Below are 13,720 nucleotides of genomic sequence, written 5' to 3'. Positions count from 1 at the left end.
TAATAAACACTTCAGCTATTTTAAAGAGTCAGTGATCAGTTCTACGGCAGGATTATTCAGAGCTTTGTAAGGTCAGTGATAACAGGGGGTTAGGCTCAAATCCAAATGTTCATCTGAACCCTTTGCCCCTCATTCTATATACATAGAATCATAGAATCATTAAGGTTGGAAAAGACCTCTAGGATCATCAAGTCCAAATGTCAACAAACACCACCATGCCTCCTAAACCATGCCCTGAAGTGCCATATCTACATGTCTTTTACATACCTCCAGGGATGTAGACTCTACCACCTCTCTGGGCAGCCTGTTCCAATGCCTGACCATTCTTTCAGTAAAGAAATTTTTCCTAATATCCAATCCTAACCTCCCCTGATGCAGCTTGAAGCCATTTCCTCTGTTCTATCTCTAGTGACCTGGGAGAAGAGACCAAAAGCCACCTCACTACAACCTCCTTTCAGGTAGCTGTAGAGAACAATAAGGTCTCCCCTCAGCCTCTTCTTCTCCAGATCAAACAACTCCAGTGGCTCCTACTGTCTTGACTCCTGTTGTACTTGGAGCACTCTGCAGAACTAATCCTATCCTCAAATCCAGGGCTGAGATAGTTTCATCAGCTCTGATTTCCCACCACACCGATGTTCCACCAGAGATACGAAGTCACTGAGAGAGAGGAGAGTCAGAGCCACAGAAAATAACTTGTGTAGGATTGGATCAGGAGCATGGAACTCCATTGGTGCATCTCCATTAGATTAGGAGCACGTTTATGAAGTGAATCTCCCAATTGCCCCCACTTTAACTGTGCTTGACTTTGTGCAGAGCTATCACAGACAAGCATGAACTGGATTTATTTCAGATGAAACTGAATCAGAGGATGGACTCCAGAAGTACACGTGATGGTCTCCAACCATTAACCAGTGTTCAGTCCTAAGACCAGAAGGGTCTGATCCAAACCAATCTGCAGTAAAGCTCCACAATGTGAAAAGCATGGATGTTGGTTCCACAGCACCAACTGATTTGCTTTATAGATCTCTTCTTACTGTGCTACAGCACTTGCTTATGTAGATGAAGCAGCTATATTCTTATGAGACAAAAATGACCATGACCCTCAGAACACATGAAATCAATGTAAAACTCATTTCTTTGGCTTTTTCTTAGCAGTTCTTTACTGTGCCCACTCCAAATTTCCTGCAAAGTATTAATCGAAGTACTTAGTATCAAGTCAATTGAAAATCGTTCTTTTTCATTTTCTTTCCTGGGAAAAGTTCAGATAAGAAAGCCCAATGCAGCATGTAAACAGGGAACAGACTTTTCTCAAATGCTTTTCAAAACCCTCCTCTGGAAACCTCAAGTTCATATGTGATTTCAGGTCAGTTTGCAGTCATGTTCAGTTCATGTTCACGGATCTGCTCTTTTGATCTACAAAACCTCTTACCAGACAATGTTGTCTGATTTCTGCTATTTCCTATTTCTGCTTCTAACCGTCCTTCTCTTGGAACTGGAAAACCGGAGGGAAAAAAGACCATTTTGTTTTATATGCTGTTGGCTTTGGAAATTCAGAGATATTCTCCCCAGTATCAGACAGTTTCTGACTGCAGGCTCTGATCCTCCAGCTGATATGATCTAAAATTAGGCTGAATTCTATAATGCACAAAATGGGCAAATGTATTTACCCTGGGTCATTTGTTATTTCTGCCTGATGCTGTAGAATCTACAGCAGATGACTGCACAGTATGCATTGCTGAATTATGCAGATAACAGACAAATTTTAGGGTAGTGGCTGCCTTAAGCAAACACTATCTTGCTATTGTGAATTTAATATTACAACTATTTTGGCACTTGTCTGTGTTTCATCTGCTCATTTTAAAAACAGCAGTATTTGTTTGCAATGGCATTGTAATACCCTCATAATCTTAAACCATAATGCCAATAAACCACCACTGACATTGTAATGGCTCGCATTACCATACCATTATAGATGTAAAAGTCAGTCCCATATACTTCCTACAACATCAGTATTGGTGAGGCAGCCATTAAGATGTCAGTGGTAGAGCAGAGAATCACCATTATGAGCTTAGTCAAGATAATAAAACATTGCTAAAGGTAGCTACAGGGCCATGTTCAGCAGCTGTTTCCAAATATAAATCTCTCAACAGTTTAAAATAAATTTTAAATTAGCCAAATGCTCAAATCCGCATTAAGAACCAATGTTTATGTCAGCAAAAAAAGGTCCTATTTAAGACTGTCAGGGATTGGGGTTTTCCTTAATGCCTATTGTGAAAAGGCATCTTCTTAAAAAATATTTCAGCACATTTTAACTGAAAAATTGAGGAACAAGAATTTTACTCTTGCTTTAGCTGTAAATGTCTTGTCCTTTGTTGACAGTGATGGAAATGCCCTGCTTAAAAGGAGAACACATCCAGGTTGTATAAAACAGGATTTCACCTACTATAGCTGAATCCAGTGGTGAAATAATTTGCACTTATATTCTATAGCATAAACAATTAGTTATATTCAGGCCTTTTGTTGCCATTAGTATAATTCAAAGTCATATCAAATTAATCTTTTGCATGAGATCTTTTAAAGCAATGCAATACCAAGGAGACTAATGAAAAGGGCAAGTACAAATGGGAGTAAGGGAACATAATGCACACAGCAACCCAAGTACAGGGAAATAAGAGCATTGACTGCAAGAGCAGCTTACATTTATGGACATTGTGTTCACAAACCTGTTGAGATTATGTTATACAAAAAAATCATGCTGCTGGATTTCTTTATATCTTGTACATAAAAATCAGAGGTGACTTTACTAAGTGAATTTTAACCATCATAAAATTTAGATAACGCGTAAGAAAAATGTAACTGGAGACTTTTCTTTCTCTCCGTTTATTAACTAGTGTTCAGGAGCAGGCGGTGGAGCCCTCACCTTTATTGCTTAGCCTTTATTGAAGCAGAGGACACCTTGGTTTTATTGACACTTCTTAGATGGGTAAGTACTTGACAGGTGAAATATGCTCTTGAAATTGGCCCTCCATCTGACAATATGCAATAAGGTAAGTGTGGAGATTCATTAATACACAACTCTCAGGGCCCCTCTTTTCAAATAGGGAGTTTGACAAAGCCAACTTTTTTAACAGTCTATCAAAAATCTGCAAAACCAATGGAAATTGTGTTGGAAATACCTTATTTTATCAATTTTTTTTTTCCTAAAAATCACTGTGAAACTGGAGTGACTAATTTTCAGATGCCTATTTGGATCAGTCAGTTTTCCAGTGATAAGGCAAGTCTGTGAAGGCAGAGGACATAACAGAAGTAATTTTGACTCTTTCACTCAGGTGATGTAAATTTTGTGCTTTAGTAAAGCGTGTCGTAACTATTGTTTTCAACATGATTTATATTCTATGCAGGTGAATACAGTCACCTCTTCAGATTCATGGTAGTTATGACCTTGATTCAGGATGTAAGAATGGAAGATGATGATTTTTGATTAGGCCTGTATACATGCCTGTGTATGTGACTATCTGTATGGTCATATATGCTGCTGAATGCATATTTAGGAAGAAAGGCAAAACAGAGATCAGGCATAATTATTTGTCTGTAAGAAGTGCAAGGGTTGTATTGGTCAGACATTTAAATGCACTACTTTATTCTTATTATCTCGGAAATAAAATAAAAATTTACATCAACATACAGTGCTCAGAGCAACTTCCACATACACTATTGTCTCTCAACACCAGGCATCTAAAGCTTTATCACTATTGAATTACTGAGTTTCTTAATTGAAGCAGTCCCATCGTTGGACAAATTTGAGCATATGCTTTTCCTCCTTCAGTCAGAGATCTTCCTTAGACAAAAAGGGCTTTACACATTGCATTGTGAAAGACAGTTAACCACTGAAGGTCAATTCAAATACAGGGCCCAACTCTTCCATGCCGTCCCCTCAGATGATGAAATGTTTATACAATTTTCACCACTAACTCTTTTACAAATGTTTTAAGACTCAACAACACCAAGTTCAGGTTTCTGCAGATAGAGTCAATCACAGAATGGTTTAGGTTGGAAGGGACCTTTAAAGGTCATCTAGTCCAACTCCCCTGCAATAAGCAGGGACATTTTTAACCAGATCAGGTTCAACCTGACCTTGAATGTTTCTAGGGATGGGGTCTCCACTACCTCTCTGCGCAACCTGTGCCAGCACTTCACCACCCTCACCATAAAAAATTTCTTCCCTATATCTAGTCTAGATTTACCCTTTTTTAGTTTAAAACCATTACCCCTTGTCCTATCACAACAAGTCCTACTCAAATGTCTGCCCCCATCTTTCTTATAAAGCCCCTTTCATTACTGAAAGGCTGCAATAAGGTCTCCCCGCAGCCTTCTCTTCTCCAGGCCGAACAACACCAACTCTCTCAGTCTCTCCTCATAAGAGAGGTGTTCCATTCCTCTGATCATTTTTGTGGCCCTCGTTTGGACCTGCTTCAACAGTTGTTCCTGTCTGAGGGCTCCAGAGCCGGATGCAGCCCTCCAGGTGGGGTCTCACCAGAGCTGAGTAGAGGGGCAGAATCACCCCCCTCAACCTTTTGGCCATGCTTCTTTTGATGCAGCCTAGGATATGGTTGGCCACCTGGGCTGCGAGCACCCATTGCTGGCTGATGTCCAGCTTTCCATCTACCAGTACCCCCAAGTCCTTCACTGCAGGGATGCTTTCAATCCCTTCATCCCTGGGAGCAGCCTGTATTGAGCACATGGATTGCCCCAACCCATGTGCAGGACTTTGCACTTGGCATTGTTGAACCTGATGAGGTTCAGATGGCCCACCTCTCCAGCTTGTCATGTCCCTTTGGATGACATCCCGTCCCTCAGGCGCATTAGCTGCACTGCTCAGCTTGGTGTCATCTGCAAACTTGCCAAGGGTGCACTGTCTATGTCATTGATGAAGATGTTAAACAGCACTGGTCCCAATTTGGACCCCTGAGGGACACCACTTGTCACCGGTCTCCATCTGGACATCGAACCATTGACCACTGTCCTCTGGATGTGACCATCCAACCAAGACCTTACCCACTGAACAGTCATACCCATCAAATCTATATCTCCTGAATTTAGAGAGAAGGATACTATGGGGGACCATGTCAAAGGCTTTACAAAAGTCCAGATAGATGGCATCCATAGCTCTTTTCTTGTCCACTGATGTAGTCAATCCATCATAGAAAGCCATTAGGTGGGTCAGGCAGGACTTGCCCTTGGTGAAGCCATGCTGGATGCCTCTAACCACCTCCCAGTCCTCCATGTGCCTTAGCATAGCTTCTAGGAGGATCTGTTCCATGATCTTCCCCAGCACAGAGGTGAGTCTGACAGGACAGTAGTTCCCAGGGTCCTCCTTTCTGCCCTTTTTAAATGTGGGAACAATGTTTCCCTTTTTCCAGTCCGCAGGGACTTCACCTGACTGCCATGACTTTTCAAATATCATGGAGAGTGGCTTAGCGACTACGTCAGCCAATTCCCTCAGGACTCTGGGGTGCATCTCACCAGGTCCCATAGACTTGTGTATGTCCAGGTTCCTCAAGCAGTCACAGACCTGATCTTCCCTTGCAGCAGGAGGGGCTTTATCCCCCCTGGTCTCCATCCTGCAGTCCATTGGCTTGGAAGGGGTGAGGAGAGAGGTTACCTGTGACGACCGAGGCAAAAAAGTTGTTGAGTACCTCAGCCTTCTCCTCATCTGTTGATACTAGGCCACCATTCCTGTTCATCAGGGAGGGTATGCTTTCTTTGACTTTCCTTTTCTGGTTGACATACCTATAGAAGCCTTACTTGTTATTCTTTGCATTCCTTGCCAAATACAGCTCCAGCTGTGCCTTGGCCCTCCTGACCCCATCCCTACACAACCGGGCAGCGTCCCTATACTCTTCCCAGGATACCTGTCCCTGCTTCCACTGCCTGCACTGTTCCCTCTTGCTCTTTAGTTTGACCAGCATGTCTTGACTCAGCCATGCTGGTGTCTTCCCTTGCTTGCCTGATTTCTAACACCTGGGAACTGAGAGTTCTTGCACTGCATGGAACATGCCCTTAAAGATCTGCCAGCTCTGTTCTATTCCCTTGTACCTGAGGACTGTTTCCCATGGGGTCCTTCTGACTAACTCCAGGCTAAGACACCAGGCATAAAATCTCTATTTATAAATTGCCTTCTCTAACGGACAATCTTTGAAAAGCCAAGAATTCTTTTAAGAAGTCATACAATTTGAGACAATTCCAAAAATACAAACAAGAGGGTTTTTTACATCTTTGATGGGTGGAAGATATGTACTTAGGAAAGAGGCTTCTTTTTAAAGTATTGCTGAATTTTATGTATGAATAGAATACACTATCTGGTATCTGTTAGAAAATTCTGGCATAACTTTTTAGCTGTGTTTTATTAGATAGTTAAATGCTCAGGAAACATGCCCACAAAGTTCTAACACTTGGATAACTGTGGTCATCTCCCAAAGTAGTTAAATGCATTTAGGACGTTTCAGGAGACATTGTGATGAAATGGTGGTAAATTTTGGAGAAGCTGTTCTTTAGCTGCCCCTGCCCTGCTAGCTCTGGGGCAGCACAGCATCTTCCTGCTTGTGAAGTCCGAAGATGATGAAGGTTTCTGCAGGTCAGCAGTGGGCTTAGTTGAGAGAAGATAATTGAAATGGATCTTGAAAGAAAAATCAGTATAGCCGAGTAAGGTTACAGCAACAATACAGAGCACCAAGTTCATATGCACTTCTGTTGCTGGCATTCACCCTGTAATGGCAAAGGGCCCTTTCCCTTCCCTCCCTTCCTTCCCCAAATGTCTTTATAGCTATTTTTTTACCTAGGCAGGATTTTATCAGCTTTTCCACTCTTTAAACATTGTCAGTTAGTGCTAGCCAGACTTCACAGTTAATTGTATTCTAATCTACCCAATTAGTCCCCTATTCCCACAAAGACTTACACATGTGGTTAATTTAAAGTTTAACGCAAGTGTGAAACTCTTCCGTGCCTGAGCCTTCCTGCTTCTAATGAGTCAAAAACCAAATGCTTTTCTTCCTCAAATCCCTCCTCGAGAGCCACAGCTTTCTCTTAGTCTTTCATCATTAATCTCAGCTCTAGTGTTATGCACTATCATCTCACCCATGCCTGATTATTAAACATAATAAAACAAAATGAAAAACAAATCCAAATAAAAGCCAATGGGAATCAAATTACCTGATGGCCATGCTTTGTAAATAATGGGTCTTTCATGAAACAAATTCCCTTTCTTTTGCTTTCTGTTGTTTCCTTTCCTCTTTCACCCCCTCTGTGACCCTTCTTAGCCAATGTCGTAATTCATTGTGTTGTCTGTCTTGTAAGCATCCTAGGGCAGGGACCTTGTCAACTCAGTAGTCTGCACAGCACCACACACCTCCAGAGAAGTGTATAAATGTTAATAAACACACATTCACATTCAATTAAATCAAAAGCTCTATTTTTCTGAATCAATAACTTACTCTCTCTGGGTATGAAACAGTAGTAATCCATGGCTGTGAGCTTTAATCCTTTTGAAAAGTGTTTTCAAATGGGACTTTCATGAGCAGTATGAAAAATACATGCAAACAAATGAAGGTACAGCACAGCTAGTAAAACACTGGTTTTCTGCATGAGCAGTGTTTATTGACTTCCACCCACAAGAAAAATTGCTCTCACCTGCTGTCCCTCAACCCACTCCCAACAGTGTTAAACTCTTTGTAGAAAAGAGTTTTCCTAACTGGCATTTCCAAACTTTTGGATCTTCTTAGCCTATTGTACTCCCTTTCTCTGTCATCATCTTAATGATGTGAATATATTACAAAAATGATAATAAAATCATTGTAAAATTAGAAAATAAGACATTTACAGTACTTCTGTGCAACCTCAGTTTCTCCTCCCTCCTGCCCGCGCCTCATGTCACAAGCTTCAATGACAAGACCGCACTTTGATTTTTTACAAAAACCCTCCAACTTCGGGCAGCCAAGAGGAAGGGCTCTTACAGACCAATCAATCTGTGGGTGCAGACGAGGTGTTGAAGGTGATGGCGAGGATCATACCTGCATCACAGGATGTCTGGCATGACCAGACTGATAAATGAACTACATCCCTGTTAGGCAAGCTGTATATTCTTTCTTGCCTTGATTCACTATTATTCTCTGCACTGCATGGATCCAAGGTCCACTGGAAAAAAACCTGCCTCTGACTGTGTCATTGTTACCCTAAGCAGTTAGACAGTTTTCAAGGGTTTGATGGGTTGTTTCTGTTAGAAGGAGAAGAAATTGAGAAGGAAACATATGTTTGTCTGATCTAAGTGTCTTTAGCAGGAAAAAACAAGAACATTGTCCTGTTTCTATGAATGTATGTAGGATCAAATATCTGTTCCAGCTCTCTTTCCACTCTGCAATGTGTCCCCTAAATATCACTATTAATTTTTTACTAGGGTCATGTAGTGTTTTACCAGCTGGCTCTAACTTGCCTTTTATTCTACGCAGCAGCATGTCAAATATTGGGTATAGTGGGTCCATCTATCCCTGCCACAGCCTTGAAACTATTGGTAAACTCTTTCTGTGCCTCACTTTCCCCTGGCACTCAGCAGGAACAGGCCCCACCGCAGCCCAAGGGATCTGGAAGTACACGGCATCTCCACAGCAGTCCTCGGCAGGACTTTCCTGCTGTTCCCAAAGTTACTTAGGCACGAGGCAACTCAGGCAGGAAAAGCAGTGCATAGGAGAAAGTAGAAAGTCCCAACACCTTGGCTGTCCTGTGCTTGTGCTGGCGAAGCAAGCAGTGGGAATTTACTGTACTCCCACCCTCCTTCACACTAAAGCCAAATGAAGCAGGTCTTTCATATTGATCAACAAGTTAAGTAAATGCGGTACAGAGCTGCTGCGCACTTGCATGTCTGGGCAGCAGACCCCAAGGGAGGTTTCACTAGCTACCTAAGTTCACAAAGACGGACACAGAGCACCTGCAAAGCAACACAAAACAGAAAATTAGAAGGCTTTTCACAACATAATGGCCATTTCTTCTGTTTTCAAACATACAACTGCAGAGTCTCATCCTCTTAGCATTCTCTTTGTGATGAGTGATCAGTACTGTTCTTATGTTGTATTGTATTGTTCTCTAAGTCTCCATTACACACACATACATTCACAAAAGTTTGATACAAAATTTTCTATTGAGAAAATTGGGCACGTTGACTAAAAAACACTAGAGTAACCAATGTTTCTATGTATAGAGCATACATTTTTTCCCCCTTCTCGCATATAGTCATTTCCCTAAAACAGTAAACTGTAAAACTGAAAATGTTCTTGAAAGCACAACTACCGTATATCAGACTGCTGATTATTTTCTGTGGTTATTTTCTGGAAATTTTAGCTGGAAAGAATTTGAGGGAAGAAAGAGATTGTTGCATTTGCTAGCCTTCCAGACATGTGGCAACTTATGGGAACACCTACCCAGTAGCTTCATCTGACTAGCCAGAAATCTGGCAACCCCAGGGTATGCCAGATTAACGACACGTGCAGTACACAGATGGTTCATGCACATGCAGTAAGTATGATGTGAACTGGAAGTGTCAGAGTAGCTATGCACAGATTTAGCCCATGAAATCCCACAGACATACAGCAGCCTCACCTGCGATCCCCTGGCTCAATGTCTGTGCAAGGTTTGAAGGTAGCTTTGGGCTCTGGGCTAAAAAATATTGTATCCTTTATTTATTCCATAAAGAAACCAGATCAATTTTTGCTATTTATTCTGAATTAATAAGGCTTTGGTGAGGCTTTGCTTGCTCCCAGCATAATACCATTAAACAGTTTGTCATACTGTCTGCCCTGAATGAAGCAGCCTGTATGGTGCTGTGTTTGTATTTGTGGACATTTATAGCCATAATGCACCAACGTTTTGGCAATTGCTGAGCAGTGTTTGCACAGCACCAGGGCTTTCTCTCTTTCCCACTCTGCCCTCCCATGCTCCTGCAGTGAGGAGGCTGGGGATGGGCAAAAAATTGGGAGGGGGCACAGCTGGGACAGCTGACCTAAACTGGCCAAAGGGATATTCCATGCCATATAACATCATGCCCAGCAATAAAACTGGGTTAGAGGAAGAAGGAGTTGGAGCAGCTTTGGCTTCCAAGGTGGCCATTGCTCAGAGCCTGGTTGGGCATTGGTCTGCTGGTGGGAGGTGATCAGCTGATTGCTTTTGCATCTGTTGGCTTTTCCTCTTTTCTTCACTTACTAAACTCTTTACTTTTGACCCATGAGTTTTCTTGCTTTTGCTCTTCCTATTCTCTTCCTTGTCCTGCTGGGAGAGGGGAATGAGTGAGCAGCTGTGTGGGTGCTTCGCTGCTGGCCAAAGTCAATCCACAACACATACCAATCTGTGCAGAAGCGGTGTGTTGACTGGGGCAACACAACTTGTATCAGTAACCTTATTTCTCACATTTCAGGTGGGTTTGAAGGTGTAACCTCCAGCCCAGACCTGTACTTGCTTTAACAGCTAGATTGCCCCCTTCACCCATCAGCCCTTGTGTTTAATGAGGCAAACATTAAACTGGTGAGTTTGGCATCTATGTGTTCATTGTCCTGTAATATTCAGAGCAGGGTCTTGGGCCCCATCTACTTCCATCCCCTGCTTCCCAAAATCTCCTAAACATGTTATTCTCCACTATCGCCTACATGCCCTAGCTTATAGTCACTGTTTTCCTTGCCCTTCCTCCTAATCACCCTTCCGTACCTCATGTGTGTCCCCTCCTTGTCCAGATGCCTGGCCCCAGGACCTGCTCCTCACAAGGGACCTGGTTCCCACCATCCTACCTCATAGTCCTCCTCCTCCCCAGAGCCAAACAGCCCTGGGTGCAGAGAAGCAACAATCCTACTCCCCTTCCTGTGCGCAGGAGCACAACTGAAAGCACGTGGCTTACCTGTAGGTCCGTGACCTGCCAACCATCACAACTTTATGACTTGTTTTAAAATCTTAGTTCTTCGAGCCACTGATCAAAAGTGAATTTCTTATTTCTGTAGGATAACCAAGTTTATAGTGCTTTTGGGTGAGGGGGGGATTCTGAGCAGGTAACAAAGGGAGTCTGAATAGCTCCAGTGGCAGAAGGTGACTGCTTTTAAGGCATGTATTTCTTTACTTTTATAGCTTCCAGAATTCTTAAGCCCATCTCTTTTTTTTTTTTTTTTTTTTTTTTGTGATCTGAATCATTAAATTAGTTTTTATTCAAGATGTTGTCCAGGACCAGTCCAAATGTAGTTTACTACGAGATTCCTACTGAAACTCTTCGTTTCAGCAGCATTAAACATACCAGGTCTTTTTAGATTGAAATTCAGCCTCTCTGAAGGCAGCAGGAGTTTTGTCATTGATTTTAACAGTATAGCTTTCTGCCTTTTCATATAAAAGAATCACTTACTGCAGAGAGGAGCTGAGATGCTAAGGCTTGGGTTTAGATCCTGACTGATCTCCAAATCCCTTGTGCAATCACCCAGACAGCTGAGGTCTGCTGCAAGTCCAGGAACAAGGATGAATTCCATTCACCACCCAAAAGAGAACAAGGGTAAAGCAAATGTTTGGCAGATTTAAAGTCTTTAGGGACCAGAATGGTTCATTCCTCTCATTTCCCTTAGCTGCTCTTGTAAAGGTTTCCTTCACTGCGACGTTGATTCAATTGCCATTGAGTGTCACTGGCAAAACTGCAAGTGGCTTGTAAGCCAGAATACACTGGAAGGTTATTATTGTTATTATTACACTATATAGAAATGAATTCTGAAGAACTTTTTGAAACAGATGTGTTCTCTCTGTACTGTCACCTAGCCTGAAGAAGTTCCAGCTTTCAGCAAAACACAGAGACAGCTTCAGAAGTGTCTTACTAGCTCCCATTTTAAGGGACATTATTTTTGCCTTGAGTGTGTCTGTTAATATTCCCTGACTTCAGTGGGCTTTGCACATGTCTTTCTGGTGATAAAAGTGATCTTACGCCAATGGAGACAGCTTGGTGACAGCATGTAGGAGACATTCACCCTTACAAATTAAGCCCACATTTTCAATTTTAGGGTCTTGCTGCAGCACCAAGTACATCATAGGACTGTCTGGGGAAAAAAATCACTCAGAAAAATATTTCATTGGAATTTGCCAAAAAATACCACAGGATTGAAATTTTTCATAAAATCACTCAAAACCAACAAATTACTGAAGGTTTGCAGGTGTGTGTTCCTGGACAATGGTGATGGTGCATTGCACGCTGGCAGTCAGTGTGTTAGGGGAACTGTTTTCCAAGTTTCCCTGCCCCATGTCTGTTCAGCGTACATGAAGAAGGGGATTTTTGACTAACAATTTTTACATTACTGATGCTCAGAGGCTCCAGATTAGGAAACTAGCATTGCAAATTGAGACCACACTGGTGTTCCCACGCCCTACACGCTTACTGTTCATCTCTTCTCATTTGCTAGTTTGCCTGTCAGCCTGAGAGTCACAAATATTTCAGTTACAGTATTTGAAACATTTGCATGCTCAGATTTCTTCATTTCTTCTTGCTGGCCAGTGAAGCTCTCTTCCTAAGCAAAATACATACAAGCCTTTTCCCTCTGGGTAAGTGTCCTCATGTATGACAGAGAGGTCAGAAATCTTATCACTTAACCTTCTAACTCTTGCATTGCATCAAAAGGATGGTCAGCAATCTTCTTGACAGTGGATTAAGAAGTAAGAAGCTTAACTAGAGAGTCTCAGACATAACTTCTAGTGCCCTGCTAGTATGCTTTGAAACAGATCTCAGTGTACATTTTCAATTATATGTTTTTAAAACTTCAGTACACATGAAGTAGTCTGTTTGCCCTTTCCTTACACAAACACGTTTACCTTCTGCTAATGGGAGTAGCAGAGGCATGAACAACATCTGGGTTGTAGGCACTAGGAATCTTCAGAGTCGCCAGCACTCCCAGCTGCGTTACTCACAGTTTTAGCACACTGCCAACAAAAACTCAGAGAATATTTCCATTTCATTCTGCACTTTTGCTTTGGAGGTATAATGAACCTTCTTTCAGTCAAAGCCAAATATTTTACTGTGGATGCAAATTTTTGCTAATGAATGAATAGCAGACATACATTTTTCATTTGATAAAGATATGCACTTAATGTTGTCATTTAGAAAATGTATATTCATATAGCCATTTAAAAATAACTGGCACCATTGTCATAATTATCTTTTCATATGTTCAGCAGTGCCAGGAATTAACTGTGAATGTAAATGTAATCAAGCACACTACCACACTTTTAATAAATAAGGCAGTTTCTATCTCTCTATTGTGCTGGGAATGATCTGTGGTTTGCTCTTGAAGAAGCTAAGGGGAGTCTTTTCCCAGCTAACAAGGGTGTGGGTTCACTAGTGTACCACATTGTACTGAGTCTGCCGAAACTCATGGGGCAGATTAGGTCTGAAAAAAGGGATCCAGCTCCAACTATGTGAAGAAAAAACAGTATTTGTGTGTGTCCTCCTTCATAGATGTGGGGAGTGGAGGATTGTCTGGAAATAGTGTGCAAGAATGGATTTCTTTGAGGAGGTACTAAGCAGGTTCTCAGACTCCCCCCTTAGCACAAAGGGTCTGTATGTTCCTACATCACACAATGTAATTGCAGCCTTTTATTTATATATCCCTTTCCCTGATCTCCCTGCTTCAGCTTCCACCTGTCAGATGAGGAATGCTTTTGCTAATGG

At 42.0% G+C, this 13,720-nt stretch overlaps 1 long non-coding RNA gene across 1 annotated transcript in view; it reads right to left on the bottom strand.

Moving 5' to 3' along the window:
* Positions 1-13,720, bottom strand: part of LOC142050947 (uncharacterized) — a 44,125-nt gene that overhangs the window by 26,254 nt on the left and 4,151 nt on the right. The gene's annotated exons all lie outside the window — the stretch shown is intronic.

This window comes from Phalacrocorax aristotelis, chromosome 1, assembly GCF_949628215.1.
Source record: "Phalacrocorax aristotelis chromosome 1, bGulAri2.1, whole genome shotgun sequence".
Classification (NCBI taxonomy): domain Eukaryota; kingdom Metazoa; phylum Chordata; class Aves; order Suliformes; family Phalacrocoracidae; genus Phalacrocorax; species Phalacrocorax aristotelis.
Note: the sequence above shows the minus strand (reverse complement) of the source record. Positions and strands in the feature narration are given on the sequence as shown.